Genomic DNA, 23,960 nt, shown 5'->3' with positions numbered 1-23,960 from the left:
ACTCTCAGGTTAGCCCAGAGAGGAAAGTCTGGGTGGGAGAGAGAGGGGGAAGGGAAGTGGGTTATTTCCCTTTGTGGTAAGACTCAGGGCTTCTGAGTCTTGGGGTTCCCCAGGGAAGGGTTTGGGGAGACCAGAGGGAGCCAAAACCCTGGAATTTTTGGCTGGTGGCAGCGAGATCAAATCTAAGCTGGTAATTAAGCTTAGAGGGGTTCATGCTAGCTTCTCAGGTTATGAACGCTAAGGTTCAAATCAGAGTAGGAAGGCTATGACAGGTGAGTGTTAATAAGACTTAAGTAACTGCTAGCAAGACATTTGATAATTTACTGGAAATACCATACTCTGTGTTTGCAGTAATGGTTTTATTTCACTTTTGCGGAAAAGGAATACAGCTCAATCTCTGAATATGGGTAACCATTTTATTGTAGCTTCATTAAAAGAAAAGGTTAAAAATAGTCAATGAAGCAAGTCACGCTCTTACATGATTAAAATAAGTTTTCTTTGGCAGATCAGATCCTGAGGGATGAACTAATTCTAGTGGTTTCAGAAAACCATATTTTCCAATTATTTTCATTGGTGTCATCTGAAGTGAAACTGAAGTGAATTCCACTCCAGCACATAATTCAGAAACTCTTCAACAATAAAACATTGGTTCTACTGTAAATCATTGCCATTCATTTTTAATCAATTTCTCCTAGGATTAGGATTTTCTAGTACCACATACGTATTCTTTTATTAAAAGAAACTACCACAATTGTCCATAATAATGCTGCACTCAAAATTTAATAAATCAAAGAACAGAATGTCAGCAATTTAAGTTACAGAGTTCCAAACCAAGACCCATTTTGGAAAACATCAGGTCTTGTGCAAGTGTCATTGAACTCTCCCGATAGTCACATATATAGCACCAACAATTCTAGTCTGAGTCTGAAGAAAGGATCAACTCAATTTTCTGAACCCAAATCAAGATACAACCCAATTGATGATGTTCCAATTCCTAACACAAGGGATTTCTGATTTCCCTTTGAAGTTGCAGGGTAAAATTTTCAACACATAAGTGACTTAACTCTTTTTGTTCCTCATGTAGATACTTATCTTCTTCAGCTATCACTCAGTGCGAAAATGATGTCTGCCAAGGGGGTTCATTAGTGAGTTTTTAAGTGGCTGAGGAGCCCAATTCTTGTCCTGCAGGTTTTCCCACAAAAGTGACAGGTGTAATCTTGGAGGAGACAGCTATTGGCTGGAGTGTTGTGCCCTTTCTTTCCTCCTTTGTCGCTTCTCTGTCTCATGAGCATGTCTGTTCTCCTCAAAGTGAGCTGTGGCTTGGTGTATGGTGTGGCACCTCTGTGTTCTGTTCTGTGCCAAGTGCTCCCAGTTTGTTGGGCTGATGCCTCCCTTTTTAAGATGTATTTTCAGTAAGTCTTTGAAACACTTCCACTGCCCTTCGCAAGCCCTTCTTCCATGATTTAACTGAGAGAAGAGCACTTGCTTTGGGAGGTGAGTGTCAGGCATACATAAACAGTGACCAGCCAGTGGAGCTGGTGTTTCATGGCCTGGGCTTCTATACTGCTGACGTTAGCTGCAGAGAAAACGTTGATGTTAGTACCTCTGTCCTCCCAGCTGATCCGGAGAATCCTCTTGAGGCAGCACTGCTGGAACCACTCTTTCCACTTGAGATGTCTGTAGGTTACCTAGGTCTCAAACTTGAAGGGTGGGGATGACAACTGTCTTGTAAACAAAGATCTTGGTACCTGTTTGCAGATCCCTATAATTGAAAACTCATTTGAGAAATTTTCCAAAAGATGTGCTGGTACAGCAGATCTTGTATTCAGTTTCTGGTCAATGCTGGCTGTTTGGAAGAGGTGGCCACCAAAAGTACAGAAAATGGTCCACATTTTCCAGGGGTTCTCCGCTGATGGTGATTTGTGACGTATGAAGAGTAGCTTGTGCAGGTGAGGGCTGGTAGAGTACCTTAGTTTTTCCGATGTTGTAAGAGAGACCCAGGCTGTGATAGGCATCTGCAAAAAGATTTAGGGTGCTTTGCAGGTCTGCCTCTGAGTGTGCAAGAATGACAGGCATCTGTATACTGAAGGTCAGTGATGCCAATTCTCATGATCTTAGATTTTGTTTGGAGACATTGAAGGTTGAGGAGTTGGCCATCCATACAATACTCAAACCCGATTCCATCAGCAAGGCAGTCACGAATGGGAATCAGGATCACAGCAAAGTAAATAGAAAAGAATGTTGGAGCAATGACACAGCCCTGCTTGACACCAGTGCAAATGGTGAATGGTTCGGTCTTTGAGCCGTTGCACAAAATGGTGGCAGTCAGCCCATCATAGAGTAGTCTGATGATAGAAATGAATTTCCATAGACAGCCAAACCTATTCAGCACCTTCCATAGGGCATCACGACTGATAGAGTCAAAGGCCTTGGTTAGACTGACGAATGCCATGAACATTGCTGCTGTTGCTCTCTGCACTTCTCCTGATTCTGTCGCGTCATGAAGATCATGTTGATTGTGCCTTGGGAGCTGTGAGGACTGCGCTGAGGGCAGGAGCTACTGCAGTGGAGCCCTGGGCCCTTTAAATTACCATAGAAGGGGGCCCCGGCCTTTGGCGTAGCTTTAAAGGGCCCGGGGCTCCGACGCAGTAGCGGCAGCCGGGATCCCCTGGCCCTTTAAATCACCACCAGAGCCCCATGGTTGCTACCCTAGGGGTCCAAAAGCAGAGCTCAGGTGGTGATTTAAAGGGCCCTGAAGGGTAGTGGCAGTGGGAACCTCAAGCCCTTTAAATCACCACCCAAGCTGTGACGCCGAGCCCTGGGGTAGCAGCAGTAGCCAGGGGCTCGGGCAGTGATTTAAAGGGCCTGGGGCTCCAGCTGCTGCTACCAGCCTGGGTTCTTTAAATCATCCCCAGAGCCCTGGGGTAGCAGCAGCAGTGCTCTGATAGCTATTTTAAGGGCTAGGGTGGTAGCGGTGGCAGAGCCTCTGGCCCTTTAAATCATTGCCAGAGCCTCATCGCCACTACCCAAGGGCTCCAGTAGGCTCTGGGGTGATTTAAAGGGCCCAGGGCAGTAGCGGCTACCGGAGCCCCGGACCATTTAAATTGTCCTCAGAGCCCTGCTGCCAGATCCCTGGGGAGGTGGCAAAGGGGCTCTGGTGGCTATTTTAAGGGCCAGGACAGTAGCAGCTGCGCAGGCCCAGATCCTTTAAATCACTGCCTGAGCCCCGCCACCACTTCCCCAGGGCTCCAGCAGCAAGGCTTTGGCGGCAATTTAAAGGGCCCAGGGCTCCAGCCAATGCCAGAGTAAGCCTTTAAATTGCTGTCTGGGGAAGCCAATCTGCCTTGGTACAGTGCACCAGCTCTTGCCAGTATGCCATACCGGGGCACACTGGCTTACTTTCACCTCTGCTTGTACCTAAAGCTACCATTAACTTTTAGTTCTGTGATCAGTTCCTCTTTATTTCTCAAGACAAGGTCTAATGCAGAATTCCCCCATGTTGGATGCAATATTTTATAAGTTAGAAAATTGTCATCTATAATACTTAGAAATTCCAAGGATGTTTTAGTACTGGCAGCTTGAGACCACCAATATATGTCACTCAGACTGAAGTCCCCCATGATCTCTCAACTTTTTCCCCTGTACATTATAGAGAGGTGCATTAGGAGCCAGTCATCCTGTTCCCTAGTACATTTAGGTGGTCTGTAGCAGGTATCGACTAATACCCCATCTTGTGCTTTATCTGTTAGGACACTGATCCATAAGCATTCAAGATCATATGAGTGATTCTGAAACATGCAATGCCATTTTTTTACACAGAGTGCCATTCTCTCTCCCCTCTTTTCCCCTACTCAATCCTTCCTAAATGCATTACAACCCTTATTTTAACATTCTAATCATGTGAATCATCCCATCAATCATACCCGTTAGATCAAATTTATGCTCATAAATGAGCAATTCCATGTATTCTTGTTTGTTACCCAGGCTCCTAGCATTGGTGAATAGGCAATTCAAAAATCTCTTCTTTTTATGCACTTCGGATCCTTGATTAATTTTGTTTTCAACATCTTGATTTTTGCTAAATGAATACTCATACCTTCCTTCTTTTTACCATCTCTTTTTGTTATGGCTTAATGCCCTTCTGACTACTCTAGCCAGCCTGTCCCCAAGAAGATTGGTTCTTCTTCTTCTGAGGTGGAGGTCATGCAAACTATACAGCCCCAACTCCCCATTAAAAGGTAGACCAATGCTCCATAAAACCAAAACCCTAAACCGCTTACCTATCCAACTGTTCACTTCCAGAATCTTCTGCCTTCTATCTTTCTTCACTTGTGGCATAGGAAGGATCTCAGAGAAGATTGCTTGGACATTCTTCTTCAGCACACTTCCAGGTTCCCTGAAGTAATGTATTATCTGTGAGATATCCCACAACACAGTGTCATTAGTGCCAATATGAACCATCACCGATGGAGTCTTGCCTGTCAACTTCAGAAGCGTATCCAATCTTGGAGTGACATCTCATGTCTTGGCTTCAGGAAGGCAGCACACTGTCCTGTTCTTCACCTGTTGCTTTGCAGAACGTTTTTTCAATTCTTTTAAGTGTTGAATGCCCAAAAAGGATGGTCTGTCTTCCTGGGATGGCTGGAGACCTCTTTGTGGACAAACTTGATTTTCTTAAAAGGTTGGGCTGCCTTCCACTGGTGTGTCCCATGCATCTCTCCATTCCTTTGGACCAGCTGGATATTGAGCAGTATCTTCCACAGTTTACATGTTGAGGATCTGGTATTGATTGGAAATTTGTAGATGTGTGGAATTCTTCCTGGTCTTCTCTCTGGTGGCCACAAACTGCCCATCATCATATGTCTCCAGGCATATAGAATACCATTTTGACCTCTTGCCTCTGGTCCTCACAAATTGCCAGGCCTCCTCTCTGATGTCCTCTCTTTCTAACTCTTTGGTGGCCGGCTCCTTTCTTCCTTGAATCTGGGGCACTGATGTTTCCTGCACTCAAACCCCCACTCTGATGCCCCACTCTGTGCATTACCCTGATCCTCCACATCAAGACCCACACACCATTGACCCCCAACAAGCTGCACCCAGACCCCCACTTCACCAGCCTTCACTCCCTCAGCACCCAGACCCCACCACTGAGACTCTCACACCAAGACCCCTCCACTGAGCCCCAACCACTTTCACCTGGAAACCCCTGCAGAGTCCCATTGTTCCTGCACCTGGAACCCCAACAACAAGCCTCTGTGCATCCAGATCCTCCCCACACCTAGACCCCCCACTGAGCGCCTGCACCCAGATTAATCCACACAGAATCCTCTCATCCTGCACCTGGATTCCCCACACTGAGCCCCTCTACACTTGGATCCTGCCAGGTTGAGCCTGCCTGCCCCTCACCTGATGTGCCTGGCACAAAGGGGCAGGGCCCCAGGGTGTTTCTGGGGCAGACTCAGGCTTTGTGCTGTGTCAGGGTCATGTGCAGTCTCAACGCTGAGTCCGTGTCTCAGGGTTGGGGAGGCTGCAGGGTGATCTCTCACCTTTGTGCTTCCAGTGGCCTGTGCTCCCTACTGCCAAGCTGGAGCCATTGCATTTATTTATTGACAAATGAAACTTGCAGATTTTTGCAAAATTTTAAAATATTGTGCAGAGAATTTTTAGGCACAGAATGCCCTCAGGAGTATCAAACATGTGTTTCTGATATGCTGTGTTAAAGCTCCAGAACTGATACCTCAAGGCTTGGGATTGAGACTATCTTGCTGTATTATCTCCTGGTTATTCTAAATTTACATATAAAACTTAAAATATGACTTTAGTTGGAGTTTATCTAATTCCTATAGAAACTAAGAAAAAATATATACACAGTGCTCCTGTCAGCTAATTCCTAAGTTATTATCTTCAAAAGAACCCTAGAGTTTTCAGTTGCCTAAGTAGCCCCTGGAATCACAGATAAAGTTGCCCTCCTCCTCCCAAAATCTGAAATAGAGCCCCTGATGAGCCAAGTGTGGCCAGAGGGCTGCAGGAGGGCTTCTGGCAAGATGCAGCCCCTGTGTAACAGCGCAAAGCCCACCCTGAGCTGCAGGCCAAGCACCAGGCGCCACAAGCCACCACAGCAGAGCAGAAGTAAAGGTGGCAATACACCATATACCATGCCACCTGCGCTTCTGCGCTGCTACTGACAGTGGCATTGCCCATAGAACTGGGCACCCGGCCAGCAGCTGCCCCTATCAGTGCTTAATTTGAGCCAGTGCTGAGTTCTGGCACTTCTTTCAAAACAAACTAAGCAATGCAGGGAGGCAGCGGGGCCTGGAATTAAGTGGGGAGAGCCTGTGCGGGCCAGGGGTGATGGGAAGAAGCTGAAAATACAAATCGCCCAGGGTACCATTTTCCCTAAGACTGCCCTGGTGGTACAATACTCAAGTATGCCATTGGAAGTTTCCTTTTTTGTAGCTTATACTGTCATAATCTAGCAATGCTAATTGTAATACTATTGATTTATCTGCAATTCTTTCTCTGATGTAAGCACCTGTACTGCCTATAGGTCAACAAACCAGGCTGTAAAGAGCAGAACAGACACGCTAAATGGACATGATAAACAGACATGGTAAATTGGAAAGGGTTGGAAGAAGAGCCACAAGAATGACTGAAGTATTAGAAAATATGCCTTTATAGTGATAGACTGAAGGAGCTCAACCTATTTCACTTAATAGTGGGGGGGGGGGGGCTTGCTTACAGTCTCTAAGTACTTATGTTGGAAAAAAAATATTTGAAAATGGGGTCTTCAATCTAGCAGAGAAAGGTATAACATGATCCAATGGCTAGAAGTTGAAGCTAGACAAATTCAGACTGGAAAATAAGGTGTAAAATTTTTTAACAGGGAGGGTAATTAACCACTGGAACAATTTACCAAGGGTCAGGGTGGAGTCTCCATCTCTGGCAATTTTTCAATCAAGATTGGATGTTCTTCTAAAAGATCTGCTCTAGGAATTAACTGGAAAAGTGCTATGCCTGTGTTATGCTGCAGGTCAGACTAGATGATCACAGTGGTCCCTCAGAATCTATGAGCTATGAAATGAGTACAGGTGCCAAAGCCATGCTAGGCTTACATCATGGACTCAGTTGGCAACCAGGGCCCCCGGCTGCAGCCCAGAGATCCTCTCTGAGGCTGGTTAGACTGTGTGATTCCACCCAGAGCAGGAGTGAATGTAACTTAAAGGACTTACCATTACACCAGAGTCCTGAGCGGGGTGTGGCCTCAACCGGAGGAGGCGGGGCCTTTCAAGATTTAAAGGCCCTGGGGCTCTGACTGTGGCTGGGAGCCCCAGGGCCTTTAAATCACTCTGGAGCTACCAGCTGCAGAAGCAGCTGGGAGTCCCGAGGCTCTTTACATCACCATGGGAGCCCTGCCACCGCTATCCTGGGGTGGCAGGGCCCGGCGGTGCTTTAAAGGGCTCAAGGCTTCCTGCAGCAGCTGGAGCCCTGGGCCCTTTAAATCACCGCCAGAGAAGCCAGTCCAGTCTGGCATGGCGTACCGGCTCTTGCCGGTATGCTGTACTGTACCGGCTTACTTCCACCTCTGACCCAAGGAAACATGCAGGAAGCCAGGCCTGTCATTTAAGTAGCACAGTCAAAAAAGCCAGACAGGGTCTAAGTTGCAGTTCTCCCTACAGCCATGATACCACTCAAATGGATTTCACTAGAATGAAGCTCAAAAGAATATATCTTGTAGAAGCGAAGCAGGCAGGCAGAATGAAGAGAGGGAATGGACAATCTGTACCCCCCAGGAAGCAGAAGCTATGCATCTTATTGTAGAGCTAATGTACTGACCTTGGCAATGTCCATTTGAAACTGGAAAATCCTCTAGTTCCACCTTCCTCTGATATTTTATACAATAATAAAAAAAATAATAGTAATTAATAATAAACCTTTACAGAACCTATATTCACAAATGCTTTTGCAAATTAATTAAACAAATGCAATGTTGCAGAGTACTTTCTCAAACTATACAGCAGCTAAGACCTTGAAAATAATTTTATCCAGCCCCTTTGTGCCTTGGATCTCTCTCTAACAATCATGTTTTTACTTTGGCATAATCTTTTCAAGAAAAAAATGGAAGGATGAGTAAAGATACTGTGCAGCTCAGCAGCACCACCTACTGGGATGAACATGCTATGTTCTTACCTTTCAAAAGAGAGTATTGCAATGCTCCTGCGCACAATGAAAAGTTGAGAGGAGGGTTGTGGATGGAGAAAAATAAACATTTCTGCAGATGATTACATTATATGGCTTCTTGTTTTCAGTCTGTGTATCATAACAGAACTTACCACCTTTACTGCAGGGCTCTCTAAGTCAATGGGCCTAACTTTCCATTGCCTTGCACCTTGTGTAGACATTTATGCAAGGTTCATGATGAGAAGTGCCAAGAGCCACTGGCTGGCTGAAGGATAGCCAGGAACATCTGAGTGAGAGGTTACTGTGATGGCCTGAATAAGGGGGTGCCAGGGAGCTAAAGTGAGGGATTAGGATGGTGGGCTCAGTAAGGGGGTGCCTGGGGCATCTAGATTGAAGGGGCTGCATGCAGGGGAGGTGGGGGGGAGTGCCTGGGGAAGCTGGGTGGAAGCACGGAGAGGTTGGCTGTATGTATGGAAATGGCTAGTGGTGTTCAGATACTTTTTCAAGAACTATTTAAAATACCTAGCTGGAATGCAGAACATAAATTCATGCTACCTAGGATTGCTTTGCGTTACACATAATTAAATGTAGACCCAGTGATGAATTAACTGGTACTGTAAACAGAGTAATGAAGCAAGATTTTAATAGCAGGAGTCAATAAGGTGGAACTTTTTCCTGTGTTTCACCAGGTTTATGAAGGAGACCACTATGTGGCAGCCCAGTATTGAAAAATAGTTGATGGGGTTGGCAGCAACTTCTCTTTGCAAATATAGCACCACTGTTACAAATGGAAGGAAATGTTACATTTTGGTTTGTAGGGATCATAGGTGTGAGTGATGAAAGAGATCTGTTAGGTAGTCTAAACACTCCCTGTGCTATTGCAAGAATGCTCCCTTGTGTAAATTTATGAATGCATTATCCAATCAAGTTTTAAACATTCAACATCTTCCATCTCTTCTCTTGAGAGGCTGCTTTACAACCCAATTCATCTATCTGCCAATAAGTTTTTCCTGATATTCACCTTAAGTTTTCTGTTTCATAATTTCATCACATTATGAAATCAATATTTTCACATTGTACACATCCCATAACAGAACAACTGTTATCACCAAGTCTGAAATATTCATGTTAGGTTCAAAAACCAAATCAGAGAGAACATGTGATGTCTGGACTCTTAACACAATATGAAGTTAAACTCTTAAATACCTCTCATTATTCCCTCTAACAGGACAACATCTTATAGGGAGCAAACCAAAAAAAGAGAGTGGGGCTGGGGACAGCATCAGGGTTGGCTGTAGGTGTTTTGCTGCCCCAAGCTCCGAGAGTGCAACTGCCCAAGCAAAAAAAAAAAAAAAAAGGCGGCATGCAGCCCCTGGAATTATGCCGCCCCAAGCACGTGCTTTGCTTTGTTGGTGCCTAGAGCCAGTCCTGGACAGTATAATAAAAGATGCAGCCGAACACTATGGAATCAACATCTGTATGGGTGTTCATACCACAGACAAAACTCAGAGTAAGCCAAGCAAAGTAATCTCAGAGCAGTATTCATGAAAAGAAACAAAGTTTACCTGTGTGTTCTTTCTTCTGGAGTAAGAACAAACAAAAGGTTTCCCTCTGGGACACAAAGCCCAATATTTGAAAGGGTGAACACCAGGAGCTCAGAAGCCAGTACTTTACATAATAGACCCTTTCACGCAGGGCCGGTGCAATCATTTAGGTGGACTAGGCGGTTGCCTAGGGGTTTTTTGTTTTTTTTTTGGTTGAGCAGCCGCTGCTGCTGGGACAGAGAGGGACTCCGAGCTGCCTGCAGCAGCGGGCAGCCCAGGGTGTGCCCTGGGTCAGGGCGCCGCCGCGGCACCCAGCAGCGCAGGGCTTAGGCAGCAGGTTCTATATGTTTGCGGTGCTCGAGCCACCAGCAATAATTTCCAGGGCGGGGGCCCTGCTCCAGCAATTTTGAGCTCGTCTCTCCCCCGGCCCTGCTGGATCGGGCCCCGACCCCGCGGGTGCTCCCCCCTGCACACCCGCGGGGTCCCTGCCTGGCAGAAACAGCGCAGGGCCTCTCCTCCCTGCTTCTGTTGTGAGAGTAGAGCGGCTCCCGCAGAAACTGCTGTGCTGCTGCCCCAGCGTCCTAGTGCCTCCCATCTCCTACTGTCAGGGCAGGCCACCCCTTACCCTGTGCTTCCGCCCTCGCCCTGAATCTCTCCAACACCCCAAACCCCTCAGCCCCCACACCTGAATCCTCTGCCTCAGCCTGAGCCCCCCACATCATGAATCCCTCATCCTCATCCTCAACCCCAAGTCTCATGCCCCCTGCCTAATCCTCTTCCTCAGCCTCAGCGCGCCCTTGCAATGAAACCCCTCATCCTCAGCCCCAACCCCTCATCCCTGCACCTTAATTGCTGCCCAGCCTACGCCAGACATGTAACCCCTCATCCTCAGCGCCACGCCCTCAGCTCCTCCGCACTCCCCTATCCCCAAAACCTCCCAGAGCCTGCCACCGCCTCACCACCTTCCTTCACCCCCACCCCCAGCCTGCACCCAAACTCCATCCCAAAGCCTGCACACCCACCTCCTGCCCCAGCCCGGAGCCTGCACCCAGCACCCAAACTCCATCCCAAAGCCTGCACCCCTCCTGCACCCTAATCCCCAGCCCAGGACCTGCACCCCAGAGCTCCCCCCCCAACCCCTCCCAGAGCCTTAGGCAAGTGGGGGCAGAGTTGGGGGGGGCAGGTTCTGGGCATCACCAAAATTTCTACAAACTTGCCACCCATGCCTCTGGGTCAGCGTGCCACCGGCAGCCCGGGGGTTCCACTGCGCAGTTGCTGCTTCACTTCTCCCACCTCCCAGGCTTGCGGCACCAATCAGTTGTTTGGCGCCGCAAGCCTGGGAGGAGAATTAGAGCAGGACAGCGTGCTTGGGAAGGACGCGGAGCAGAGATGAGCTGGGGTGGGGAGGTACCGCAGGGTTCCTCGGGCCAGAGAGTGGGGAGCTGCCGCGGGGGCAGGGGGCACACTTCAGGGTGGGGAACTGCTGCAGGGCTGGGGGGGCGCAAGGTGGAAGTTTCGCCTAGGGCGCGAAACTTCCTTGCACCAGCCCTGCTTTCACATACTGCATAAACAATCTCTGTTCCCAGACTAGATCAACACTTTCCTCTTTTCAAATATGTCTTGTAATATACGATTAGCTGGGGACTCTACCACCTATGGCTGTGATCTCTTCTGATCTATTAGGCTACAGAGACCTGCCAATCTGGCCTGAATTTTGATGGGAGACTCCACAAAAAATGTAGGATGCTGATGAAAGCGTGGCAGTGATTAAGCAGGTGGCACACTTCCCTCTTCATCAATACTGAATCACTGCCCCAGTATGGTGTAATGTAACTCTGCTGGTGAAGGTGCTATCTTCCATATGAGGTATGAAACCATGGTCCTGACTGCTTGTCCTTTTTTCTTCAATGCTTAGCCAGACAGTCGGCTGTAGCGATCGTTTGCCATTTGGTCCATTCCTGCGCAACCGCAAAGGCTTGACGTCCTGAGAGTCCAACATCGGAACAGACTTGATGAACCCATGTAATAGGGGGTCTCCCTCCTAGCCACCTCCACCCATCAGTTGGTGGAATTTTATCCCAGATGTTACAAGCCCACCCGGACAACAGCGTTCACTGGAATCTATTATGGCATCCTTGCAACATGTCCAAAAAGCGTAAGGTGCCGCCTGCAGACAATGGCCCCAGTAGTCCGTAAACTCAAGAGACCATAAACATCTGAATTACAGATGAAGTCATTCCACTTTATGCCCAATATACGATGTTGACATTTTGTCCAGTCTGAGCAGCATAGTGACCATGTTTCACAGTCATACAACAGTATGGGAAGGATACAGCTCAAATAAATCCTGAACTTGGTTGACTGTTTGTGATCACCAAAAATTCTATGACTCTTTATGTATGACTAGTGATGCACATAGTGGTATATTGGCCAAATCCTGAACATTCCATAAATTTCGGGGTCTTCAGATCTGGATTAAGAATTTGCAGTTCTGGTCCATTGGTATTTTAAGTATAAGTCATCCAAATTTTAAAGCTTTGAGAATAACTTAAGTGTAGCCATTCAAACTACTCAGTATTGCCTAAGAAGGAAAGTAAGGAAAAGAACAGACCAGGCTGCTTGCATTCAAGAAACTGAAAGATCCTGTTCCACAGTAGGTATTAAATTCCAGAAGCTGGTTTATATTTTTGAAAAGGTTTGCCTCTCTGCTTAGTTGTTTGACTGGACATAATATGTCAGATCAACTTTTTTGTCTCAGAATATTCATAAAGGGACTTTTTTATGCATCTATAGAGTGCCCAACACAATGGGGGTCTAATTTCAGCTGATGTCTCAAGCCACTACTATAATATAAATTAAATTTCAACAAGAATTCCTCTAACAGCCCAGGAGAAGAATGGCTCAGCAAGAGGTTACATTAGTGACCCAACTCCCAGCAAGTAAGGAGGTTGAACTATGGAGGAGGTTCATTCTCTAGGTAGATTGTGAAGATCCTTTTAATTTATATACTGGTGCCTAGACACTATAGAGATGATTGCCCTAGAAATGCATTATAATGATATTCCTATATATATATATATATATATATATATATTTTATATATTATGTGTGTGTGTATTTACATAAAGGTATCAACTGCTTCCACACCACCCCAAAGATGTGCTTACATAGACTGATAAGTATACTCAGTCTATGTATGAGTGATATTCTTACTTAATGCCAGCCCTTACAGCTGGGTGAAGAGTTCTGGTGGCAATCTAAACCAGCCAGGTTAACATTTTCAAAAAAAGAACACACATACTGAAAATTTGATTCAACAAACTGGAATCTATGCTCCAAGAGACCATCCCTGGAGTATAGCTAGCAGCAAAATCTGTTTACATTTTGAAGTGATTAGCGAAGAAGCAGCAGCAAATTGTGCTCGAAACATCACCATGAAAATGATGAATAAAATAATAATACTTACCTGTTATCTAACACCTTTCATCAGTAGAGCTCAAAATGTTTTACAATGGAGGTCAGTATCATTATCTTTCCTCTTACATGTGGGAAAACTGAGGCACAGAGGTTGCCCATCAGGCCAGTGGCAAAGCTGGGAAAAGAACTCTGGTCTCCTGAGTTCCAACCCAGTACTTGTTTGACTAGGCCACACTGAGGCCAGTTTTGGATTCATTTTCTGGATGTGCAAATTTTTTGCTGGTCTTTGTAGCCAGCAGCTGATCCTGTCTTCTGGATTCTCCTGCCTGGAACATCAATAGGTGAAAGACTCACTGAAATCAGTGGGAATTTTATGTCTGGAGAGCTTGCTTATCAAGCCCAATATTAGTATTCATCTGTTATCACCTGCTCCCTTCTAAACTGGTCTATATGAAACCCTCCTCCTTGAAAACTCTTATATGGTGGGTTGACCATTTGTGAAGTAGGTCTTATTTTAACTGGGCTTTACAGCAATGAAATAATCATGGTCCCAATAAGCTTAGGTTCTGACGGTAGATCTCCCTTATGGTGTATTGGAGAGAGTTTGTATTGCCACAGGTTCCATTTGGTTCATTTGGTTTCCATTAGCATTACGAGTTTTTGTGGGTTTTCAATAACTGGCTCAGATCCCACCATCTGTCTAGACTGCTCACATACACTTTATACAAAGAAGTTTGGCTTTGCCCTTTTCAAACTACAGTCAGAAAGGACAGACAGCTCTGGCCAGTATCCTAAGGCAGTACTTCCTGAAGCATGTAGAAGAATTTAATATTAAGCATTGTAATGACTAGGCCTGTATGAGATAATGTTTTGGCTATTTTAGCTGTAATAATTTACGCAACAAACATCTCATTCTTGTGTGGCTGGTGTTAACATTTGAGATTAGGGCTGTAAAGTATGTCAAGAGAACTGAACTAGACGTCTGGTCATATTGTTGGAATCTATGTGGGAAGCAAGAGAGGTGTCTGCAAATCACTGAAAAACAATTAAGGCCTTAAAAGTTTAAATAAAGGAGACAATGTAAGTTAATGGGCACAATTCGCATGTAGGAACAGCAGTGGGAAACTCATTGCTACTACAAACTGAGCAGTGCAGCCTACACCACTGCAGACACAGTCTAGGGGTATGGCTACACTTGGAGATGTGCAGCGCTGGGAGTTACAGCTGTGTTTGTACAGCTGTGTAGGGACAGCGCTGCAGTGTGGCCACATTTGCAGCATTTGCAGCGCTGTTGGGAGTGGTGCATTGTGGGCAGCTATCCCAGCGTTCAAGTGGCTGCAACATGCTTTTCAAAAGAGGGGGGTGGGGTGGAGTGTAACAGGGAGCGTGGGGGTGACAGAGAGAGTGGGAACATGTGATGTCTGGACTCTTAACACAATATGAAGTTAAACTCTTAAATACCTCTCATTATTCCCTCTAACAGGACAACATCTTATAGGGAGCAAACCAAAAAAAGAGAGTGGGGCTGGGGACAGCATCAGGGTTGGCTGTAGGTGTTTTGCTGCCCCAAGCTCCGAGAGTGCAACTGCCCAAGCAAAAAAAAAAATGGGACAACACTCTGGAATAATCTGACTGAAGCCTGGGAAGGCTGCAAGCGACTAAGAAATAGAGTGATCACAGCAGAGGCCACCGCAAGACAATGAGGAGAGGCTAAATGGAGAACTAGTGAGGCATGGTGCAAAGGACGCGAGGAGCGAGCGATCCTCATCACTATCCACGGACCAGCTAGTGGACCAAACCACAGAGGCCTCGCCACGGTCCGCACGACGCTGACGACGAGAAGTGCAAACAGTACCAAGTACCATCTGAGGGCTGTATAACTCGTTGTGACTTCCAAGCGCGAGCGGTTAAGTCATGAAGATGACCCACCAATTCATTCCACTAAATATAGAACGGAGCAGACATTACCACACATAAGTTCTGACGCAGAGGTAACAGCAGGGGGGGTTGGCCCACAACCTGCGGCCAGGAAAGCGCGGGCCACATGGTGATACAGAGATTTAAAGGTCCGCCTCGAGGTGGACGCTCATCCCGACGAGATGGGCTGGAGGAAAAGGACCGCAAGGATCTGCTATAGATATAATACTCACTGAGCAGCCAGCAGCACGGAAGCACTGGGATCCCAGAGAGGCATGTCAAACGGCATCCACTCAATGGAAAACGCGCTTAGGCATCTCTGAGAACTTCAGGGGACTGTCCGTCACCAGAAGGGTCAGAAGACAAATGGGTAATAGAGGGCAGCACAGGCCGGAACCCGGAGACTACCTGACACAGAGCCCGAGGATTCGCTGGACAGGAAGAGTACTGGCGGGGCATGGAAAGCCGGCCAAGGCTTAAGGCGTGGAAGACCGTGAAGGACTGGAGCCCAGGAGCCTAGAGGATCCCTCGGAGAGAGCCAGAAGGAGAACGAGACGAAAACCCACCCACGCGGGCGAGCTGCAGGACGTACTGAGCTCTTGCGAGTTGATCCAAGAGAAGGACTCCTGTACCGGCGGCGTCCAACCAGATGGATCGGAGCGCACGCAGAAAGTAACAGGATACCATCTGGCCAGCAGGAAAGGCCCAGGCCTGGGAGAGTAGAAGTAAGCCACTCATTCAGAACACAACGACCACCTAGACAAGCGGCTCTAAGTGGCAGGTTGCGCGAGGGAGCCAAGATACCACTTAGGGCGAAAGAGGGAATAAGACCCAGCCTAGAGAAGCAAAGATCAAAGAATATCATCTTGACGAGAGGTAGCCTATGGACAGGGCGAGAATCGAAGAGAAGATGAGGAATGGCATCAGAGTGCCTGGGACTCACATCCAGGCAACAGAAACGAGCATCCTTGATGCCTCCGAGTTAGACTAAGCATGAACATCATTCCCTCGCGACGGCTACAGGATCCATACATGGGGAGAGCTCTCACCAAGACCCGTCCTCAGGCACATGCGACAAGCGGAGATGCTCCCATGCGGTTATTACCAAAATAACAAAGTATAGATATATTACATGACAACATATGAAATGACTCCTAATACAGAAACCATATTACAGAATGCTTCGGCAAATTACTATATAACGAGCAATGACACCATACTGGAATAGCACAGAGAACATTACTGCAACGAGAACAGCAGCAGACTCAGAAGAATCGTCTCACGCACCTTCACCATTTCGAGAGCCGTGGATGCCAGCTTAACAACTATCAATGGACAGAGGATATCTTTAACATGGAGAGGAGTAAACTCTTTAAGAGAAACAAGAATGAATAAGGAAGCTGCAGTATATCATGATAACTAGTGCAGCCTCAGCAGCACACCGACTGGGACTGGGAAGAAGCGAGTAGACTACAAGATATACTACCTTCAAAGAGACGTCATATCAAAGCAGAAAGAGCACCTAAGCGCACAATAAGAACAAGATGGAGACGAGGTCCAGAGGTCGTAGGTGTGAGAGATAAGATAAAGGGCAGTTCGCGAGCCACAGATGAATATTATTATATCTGGCTTCTCACGTCAAGTACATTGTCACATATAAACAGAAAGAGGAGCAGCCCCGTGACGACCTTTACTTGAAGAGGAGCCGGGGAAGCGTCGCTACTAATAAGCCGAACTGAGACTCCTAAAATGTCATGGCACGATTGCACTTGGACACAGTTAAGCAGACAGGATTCATCAGACACTGAGGAGAAAGGTGCCCAAGCTGAGCACTGGGCGGACGGAAGAGAACTGCAGAAGGCCATCTCAGAGCAAGAGCTCATGGAGCGTTGATAGCCTGATAAGGGTGGATACTCAGTCATTATGCTAAAAGCAGATGAGAGATGCACACGAGAGTGAGGGTGCGAGGCTGCTCCAGGAACGGAGGTAGGACTGTGGGGCGCAGACAAATAGAATAGCACAGGTGGCGCGCATGGCTACGCTTGGGAGCGAAGAGGAAAGCGCGCTGCGAGCAACGAGGAGTGATACAGAGACAACGGAGAGGATCAGGATGTAAGAGTATACGGGAAATGTGGTGCTACTGAGGTTAAGTTCAGGAGTACTTCTCAAAGACTAAATCTTAACTAAGGCATATAGGGTAACATCGCAGAACGCTCAAGAATTCAGTGCGATCGTGCCCTCGTGGACTAAGAAAGAGCCTCCTAACGTCATCACACACATGAGAGCTAAGGAAATGTATACACAGTGAAGAGAATGAAAACATGTACTCAGGGTGAAAACAATGTTTGTAAATAGCAGGATGCACACTCCAACCAGTAATGCACCAAAGATTATAGAGGCAGGAGTAATAACGGGTGCGAAAAAACCACTTTTTCCAGGGTCTAGGCACACACCACGTTTAATGCAAGGAATGGAGACCACCTAAAGGCGGAGAGCACGCTGCCTCATCATGACAAAAGTAGGTATGAATCGGGGTCGTTAGGTACCCAGTGCCCAGCCGCCAGGGTCGAGCAGCGGATGGATGCTGACACAGAGGCGTAGGTCACACGCGGTTCTACACATGTGCAAGATATAGCAGAAGGCAGGTATATATAGTTAACCCCAGGAGCAGGAAAGACGAGGCTACTTATCCCTTGGTGATAACTATATAGGGGAGGTTGCCTAGAGGGGATTCAATAGACGGGCTACAGTCTAGATGACAGACGAATTCAAGGTAGGTAGCGTGCCAGAACTGATATAGTCTACAGCCCAAACCTCCACCACATTATGCAAGGGGCAGCGAAGAGGAGGCTCCTGTGTAAATTGATATGCAGATCCAAGCAAGTTAGAGACAAGCAAGTGATATCCAGACTCTGCTCTGAAGAGACCGGCATCTACTTTACAAACCAAATCATCTTATATGCTCGACAACCTAAGAGTCGTCTATTGCCCAGGATCTAGCTGCCACTCAAGTACGTCTACACTAATTGATCGACATGGAGCAACATAATATATTCAAATTGTAACACATACCAATCACAGGCTAACAAAACTAGTTAATCCGGACCGAAGCGGGACAATTCATGTAGGTGCAGTCATTCCTACGGAGGGATCAACACAACCACAAATCAGAGATAGGACATCGATGTCTGGACTCGCGTCCAACAATAAGAGTTACAACCTCTAAGAGATCTGCCGCGATAGTGCATTTTAGGAACAGGACCTCCAGGTTCCTATACAGCAGAAGGCAGCGACACAACCGAAAAAAAAGAAGAGCAGGGGGCTCGGCGAAGCTACATCAGAGCGTTGCGTAGATAGTTTGAGGCTCGCCAACGCACGCAGACGCACGCTGGACACACAGCTGACAACCGCACAAAAAAAAAAAAAAAGGCGGCAGCAGGCCCTGAATTATGCCGCCGCCAGAGCCACAAGTGCCACCTGGGCGTGGTGCCCTAGAGTCTAGACACGGGCAGTAATCACAAGAAGACCTGAACGCCTGCTGCCCCCCCAGTCAAAAACGCCCCCAAAATACTGGCGCGCCTACGGATCCAGATTGCCAGCACACACCTAATGGGAATACGAACCAGACCCGGTTCATCTGAACCAGCAACTAGACAAAGAGCACAAGGGAGTGAGAGCACCAAAGCTGACAGTAGACCATCACGAGAGCAGGAAGACACAAGCAAAAATAACCACAAGAGACATGAGCGATAGTGTGGGCAGCGTGCCTTATATATCCGCATAACCCAAAACCAGGAAAACACACACAACGGCTCCCCCGCGGGGACCACAAGAAAGGCACAATATTGAAAGGGTGAACACCAGGAGCTCAGAAGCAGTACTTATGAGAGAATAATGAAGCATAACAACTGGGAGCGCGCGTTAATGAGGCACTCGAGCACGGGGCTGCATCTGATAATTTTTTAGGACGTTGCCGAACTAAGGACGTAGCCTAGGGTGGGTGTCGTTTATCTCTAGAGATGGAGGTAGTATGACGAGTCGCCCCAGCCCTCCCAACCAGGGAGGCCGGAGAGGGACCGCTGCGGCTGGGACAGAGAGGACCCGCAGCTGCCTGCAGCACGGACGCAGCCGGGTCTGAGGTCAGGGCGCCCGCCGCGGCACCACACAGCACGCAGCAGGCAGCAAGTCCAGTGCAATTGTTTGCGGGGCTCGAACACCAAGTATTCCAGCGCGGGGGGCCTGCTCCAGCAATATTTGAGCTCGTTCTCCCCGGCCCGGACTGATCGGGCCCCGACCACCGCGGGGTCTCCCCCCTGCACCACCGGGCTCCCTGCCTGGCAGAAAGCAGCGCGGGCGCAAACTCCCTGTTCTGAGAGAGAGAGAGCGACTCCCCGCAGAACGCTGTCTGCTGCCGCAGCGCGTCCTACGTGCCTCCCATCCTCCACTGTGGAGCAGGCCACACCTTACGCCTGGCTTCCGCCCTCAGAGCCCTGAATCCTCCAACCCCCAAACCCCTCAGCCCCCCACAACCGAAACGCTGCTCAGCCTAGCCCACACATCTAATCCCCATCCACATCCTCACCCCAATCCTCAGGCACCCCTGCCTAATCCTCTTCCTCAGCCCTCAGCGCGCCCTGCAATGAACCCCTCATCCTCAGGCCCAACCCCTCATCCCCTGCAACCCGAGCCAGCAGATGAACCCCTCATCCTCAGCGCCAGCGCCCTCATCCTCCTCCGCACTCCCCCTATCCCAAAATCCCAGAGCCTGCACCCTCACACCTGTCCTACCCCCACCCCAGCCTGCACCCAAACCCACCAAAGCCCACACCCCCCCTGCCGCCAGCCGGACCTGCACCCAAGCACACATCCCAAAGCTGCACCCCTCGCACGCTATAGCCAACAGCCCAGGAACCATGCACCGCCAGAGCTCCCCGCACCCCAGGGAGTGGAGGCAGAGTTGGGGGGCAGGTTCGGCATAAAAACCAAAATTTCTACAAACCTTGCACAACCATGGCGCTGGGCAATCAGCGTGACCACGGACAGCCCGGGGGTTACCACTAGCGCAGGTCATGTTTTACTCTCCCTCCAGGCTTGCGCACCACATCATTTTGGGCGCCGAAGCCTGAGGAGGGAATGTAAGCACAGACAGCGGCGGAGAGACGCAGGAGCAGAGATACAGCTGCGGGTGGAGGTACGCGTAGCACGGGTTCCACGCGCCAGAGAGTGGGGGCCTGCCCGGGGGCAGGGGGCCACTTCAGTGGGAGAGTGAGAGAGAGGCGCAAGGTGGACAGCTTTCAACCCTAGGGCGCGACAACCTTCCTTGCACCAGCCCTTTCATACTGCATAGAACAAACCTTCGCCAGACAATCAAACTCTTCCCCTTTTCAACTATGTTCGTATATACATTAGTTGGGATACTACACCCTATGGACATGTTGATCTCTTATGACTCTTAAGGCCACGCGACCTGCCAATCCCTGGCCTGAATTTTGATGGAAGACACAAAAAATGTAGAGCTGATGAACTAGCTGGCAGTGATTAAGCAGGTGGCTACACTCCCTCTTCACAATACTGAAACGAGAGCCACAGTATTGGTGAAGTAACTGGCTGGTGTAAGTGCGATCTTCCATATGAGGTAGTGAAACCATGGTCCGGACTGCTGTCCTTTTCTTCAAGCTGAGCCAACAGCGCTGTACGCGATCGTCTGCCATTTGGTCCATCCTGTCGCAAACCGCAAAGGCTTGACGCTCTGAGAGTCAACATCGAGGAACAGACCTTGATGAGAAGCCATGTAATAGGGGTCTCCTCCTAGTCCCTCCACCCAGCAGTTGGTGGGAATTTTATCGATAGACACCGGACAAACACGTTCACTAGAGCATCACTTGCAACATGTCCAAAAAGCGTAAGGTGCAGCCTATGCAGACAAGCCCAGTAGTCCGTAAACTCAAAGAGATCATAAACATCATGAAGACAGATGACGTCAGTCAATTAAGCGCAAATATACGATGTTGACATTTGTGCCATCCTGAGCAGCCTAGTGACATTGTTCACAGTAACAAAGTATGGGAAGGAGCAGCTCAAATAAACTCCTGAAATTTGGTGACTGGTGGGATCACACAAAAAATATAGTGAACTCTTGATGTGATGACTATGAGGCACATCGTTGGATATGGCCAATCCTGAACATTCATAAATTTATCGGGGTCTTCAGAGCTGGATAATTTGCAGGTTGGTCCATCGGTATTTTAAGTATATAAAAGTCAGGGCAAATTTAAAGCTTTGAAATAACTTAAGTGTAGCAAGTCAGACACGGCAGTATTGCCCTAGAAGGACATAAGCGAAAGACAGCGCAGGCTGCTGATTCAAAACTGAAGTCCTGTTCCACCAGTAGTATTAAAGTTCCAGAAGCTGGTTTATCTTTTGAAAAGGTTGGACTTAGCTAGTTGTTTGACTGGACATAATATGTCAGATCAACTTTTTGTCCAGAATATTCATAAAGCGGACTTTTTTATGCACTATCGAGCCCAACACATGGGGGTCTAATTCTCAGCTGAACCCTCAACCACGACTATATATATAAATTAATGTTCAGCAAGAAAATCTCTAACAGCCCAGAGAAGAAGGCTCGCAAGAGGTTACATGTGACCCAACCCCCAGCAAGTAAGCGAAGGTTGAACGATGGAGGAGGTTCGATTCTTAAGGTAGCATTGGAAGATCTTGCTATTAATTTATATACTGGTGCCTAGACACATAAGAGAGATGATGCCTCTAGAAATGGCATATAATGATATTCCTATATATATATAATATATATAAATATATATTTATAGCGGGGGTGGATTTACCGATAAAGATCATGCTATCCACACACCCCAAAGAGTGCTAATGACGATAGTAACTCAATCTATGTATGAGTGATATTCTACTTAATGCGAAAGCCCTTAAGCTGGGTGAAGAGTTCTTGGTGGCAAATTCTACAACAGCCCAGTAACATATCAAAAAGACACACCATACCGAAATGTGATCAACAAACATGGAATCTAATAGCTCAAGAGACCATAACACACGGAGTAAAGCTAAGCAGAAATCTGTTTACAGTTTGGAAGTGACAGGCGAAGAACACAGCAAATTTGTGCTCGATAACATCACCATGAATGAGGAAATAAATAACTAATCATGATCTATACACCTTCATCAAGTAGAGCTAAAATGTTCATGGAGGTCAGTAATCGAGTATCTTCCTCCTACAATGTGGGACAAACTGTAGGCTAGAAGTCCCAGTTAACAGCCAGTGGAAAAGCTGGAAAAGAACTCTGGTCCCTGCGTTCCAACCCAGTACGTTGACTGGCCACACTGAGGCCAGGTTGGACGTCGATTTCTGGATGTGCAAAATTTTTGGCTGGTCTTTGTAAGCCAGCAGCTGATCCTGTATCTGGATTCCCTGCCTGGCACATAATAACGGTGAAAGAAACTCACTAGAAACAGTGGAAATTATGTTGGAGAGCTTGCTTATCAAGCCCAATTTAGTATTCATCTCTGTTATCAACTGCTCCGTTCTAAACTCGGTCTTATATGAAATCCCTCCTGCTTTGAACACTCTAATGGTTTGGGTTGACCATCTTGTGAATAGGTCTAAGTTTAACTGGCTTGTACAGCAATGAAATACATGGTCCAATAAAGTTAGTTCGTGAGCGTAGATTGCCCTATGGTATTGGCAGAGGAGTTTTGTATGCCACAGGTTCCATTTGGTTCATTTGGTTTCCATAGCATTAGAAGTTTTGTGGGTTTTCAAACTGGCCAGGATCCCGCACGCACTGTGCTAGACTGCTCCGACATACATGTTATACAAAGAATTTGGCTTGCCCTTTCAAACTACAGAGTCAGAACGGACAAGACAGCTCTGCCAGTATCCAGGCAGACGTACTTCTCTGAGCATGTAGAGACAGAATTTAAAATATTAAAGATTGTAAGACTAGGCTGTATGAAGAAATGTTTTGGCTATTTTAGCTGTAATAATTTACGCAAAACATTCATCTCTTGTGGTGGCTGGTGTTAAATTGAGATTACGGAGCTGGTAAAGTTGTCAGAAACTGAACTAGACCGTCTGGTCAAGTTTGTGGAATCTATGTGGGAAAAGAGAGTGTCTGCAAAGATCCTGAAAAACTATTAAGGCTTAAAAGTTAAATAAAGGAGACCAATGTAGTTAAGCGGGACACAAGTTCGCATCGGTAGGAACAGCAGTGGGCAACTCATTGCTACTCAACAAGTGCAGCCAAGTATGCAGCCACAAAACCACTGCAGACACAGTTCTAGGGGTAGGCTTACACTTGAGATGTGCTCGCTGTGAGTACAGCTTTTGTACGTGTTGGTAGGACAGCGCTTGCAGTGTGGCCTACATTGCAGCATGTGCAGGCGCTGTTGGGAGGGGTGCATTGTGGGCAGCTATCCCACGTTCAAGTGCGCTGCAAACATGCTTGTCAAAAAGAGGGGGTGGGGGTCGGAGTGTAACAGGGACGGTGGGGGGTGACAGAGAGAGTGGATTTTTGGAGCTGCGCTGGTGGCAGCCGCCTGCCTTGCAGTATGCAGGACATGGAAGATCACACACACCACCTTCAACAATCATTGTAAAGTTCAACCCGTTCCCCCCTCTCTACTCACTAAATCCAAATATGCCTCCAATAACTCAGCGAACCAACATAAGTAGCTCAACCCTACTCCCCCTCCCCTCAAGCAACACGTGTGAAACATTCCAAAGCACCCCTACCTCCGCCACTCACTGGAGCAAAGAGCAGCTGTGTAGGTGTTTAGATATTAGCTCCAGGGAACTCGGAGTTCAGTCCAGTCTATCCCTTTGTGTGACAGTGAATTCTGGATACCTCTATTACGTCTGAGGATGCCATAAAG

Source organism: Chelonoidis abingdonii, chromosome 1 (assembly GCF_003597395.2).
Source record: "Chelonoidis abingdonii isolate Lonesome George chromosome 1, CheloAbing_2.0, whole genome shotgun sequence".
Lineage (NCBI taxonomy): Eukaryota > Metazoa > Chordata > Testudines > Testudinidae > Chelonoidis > Chelonoidis abingdonii.
Note: the sequence above shows the minus strand (reverse complement) of the source record.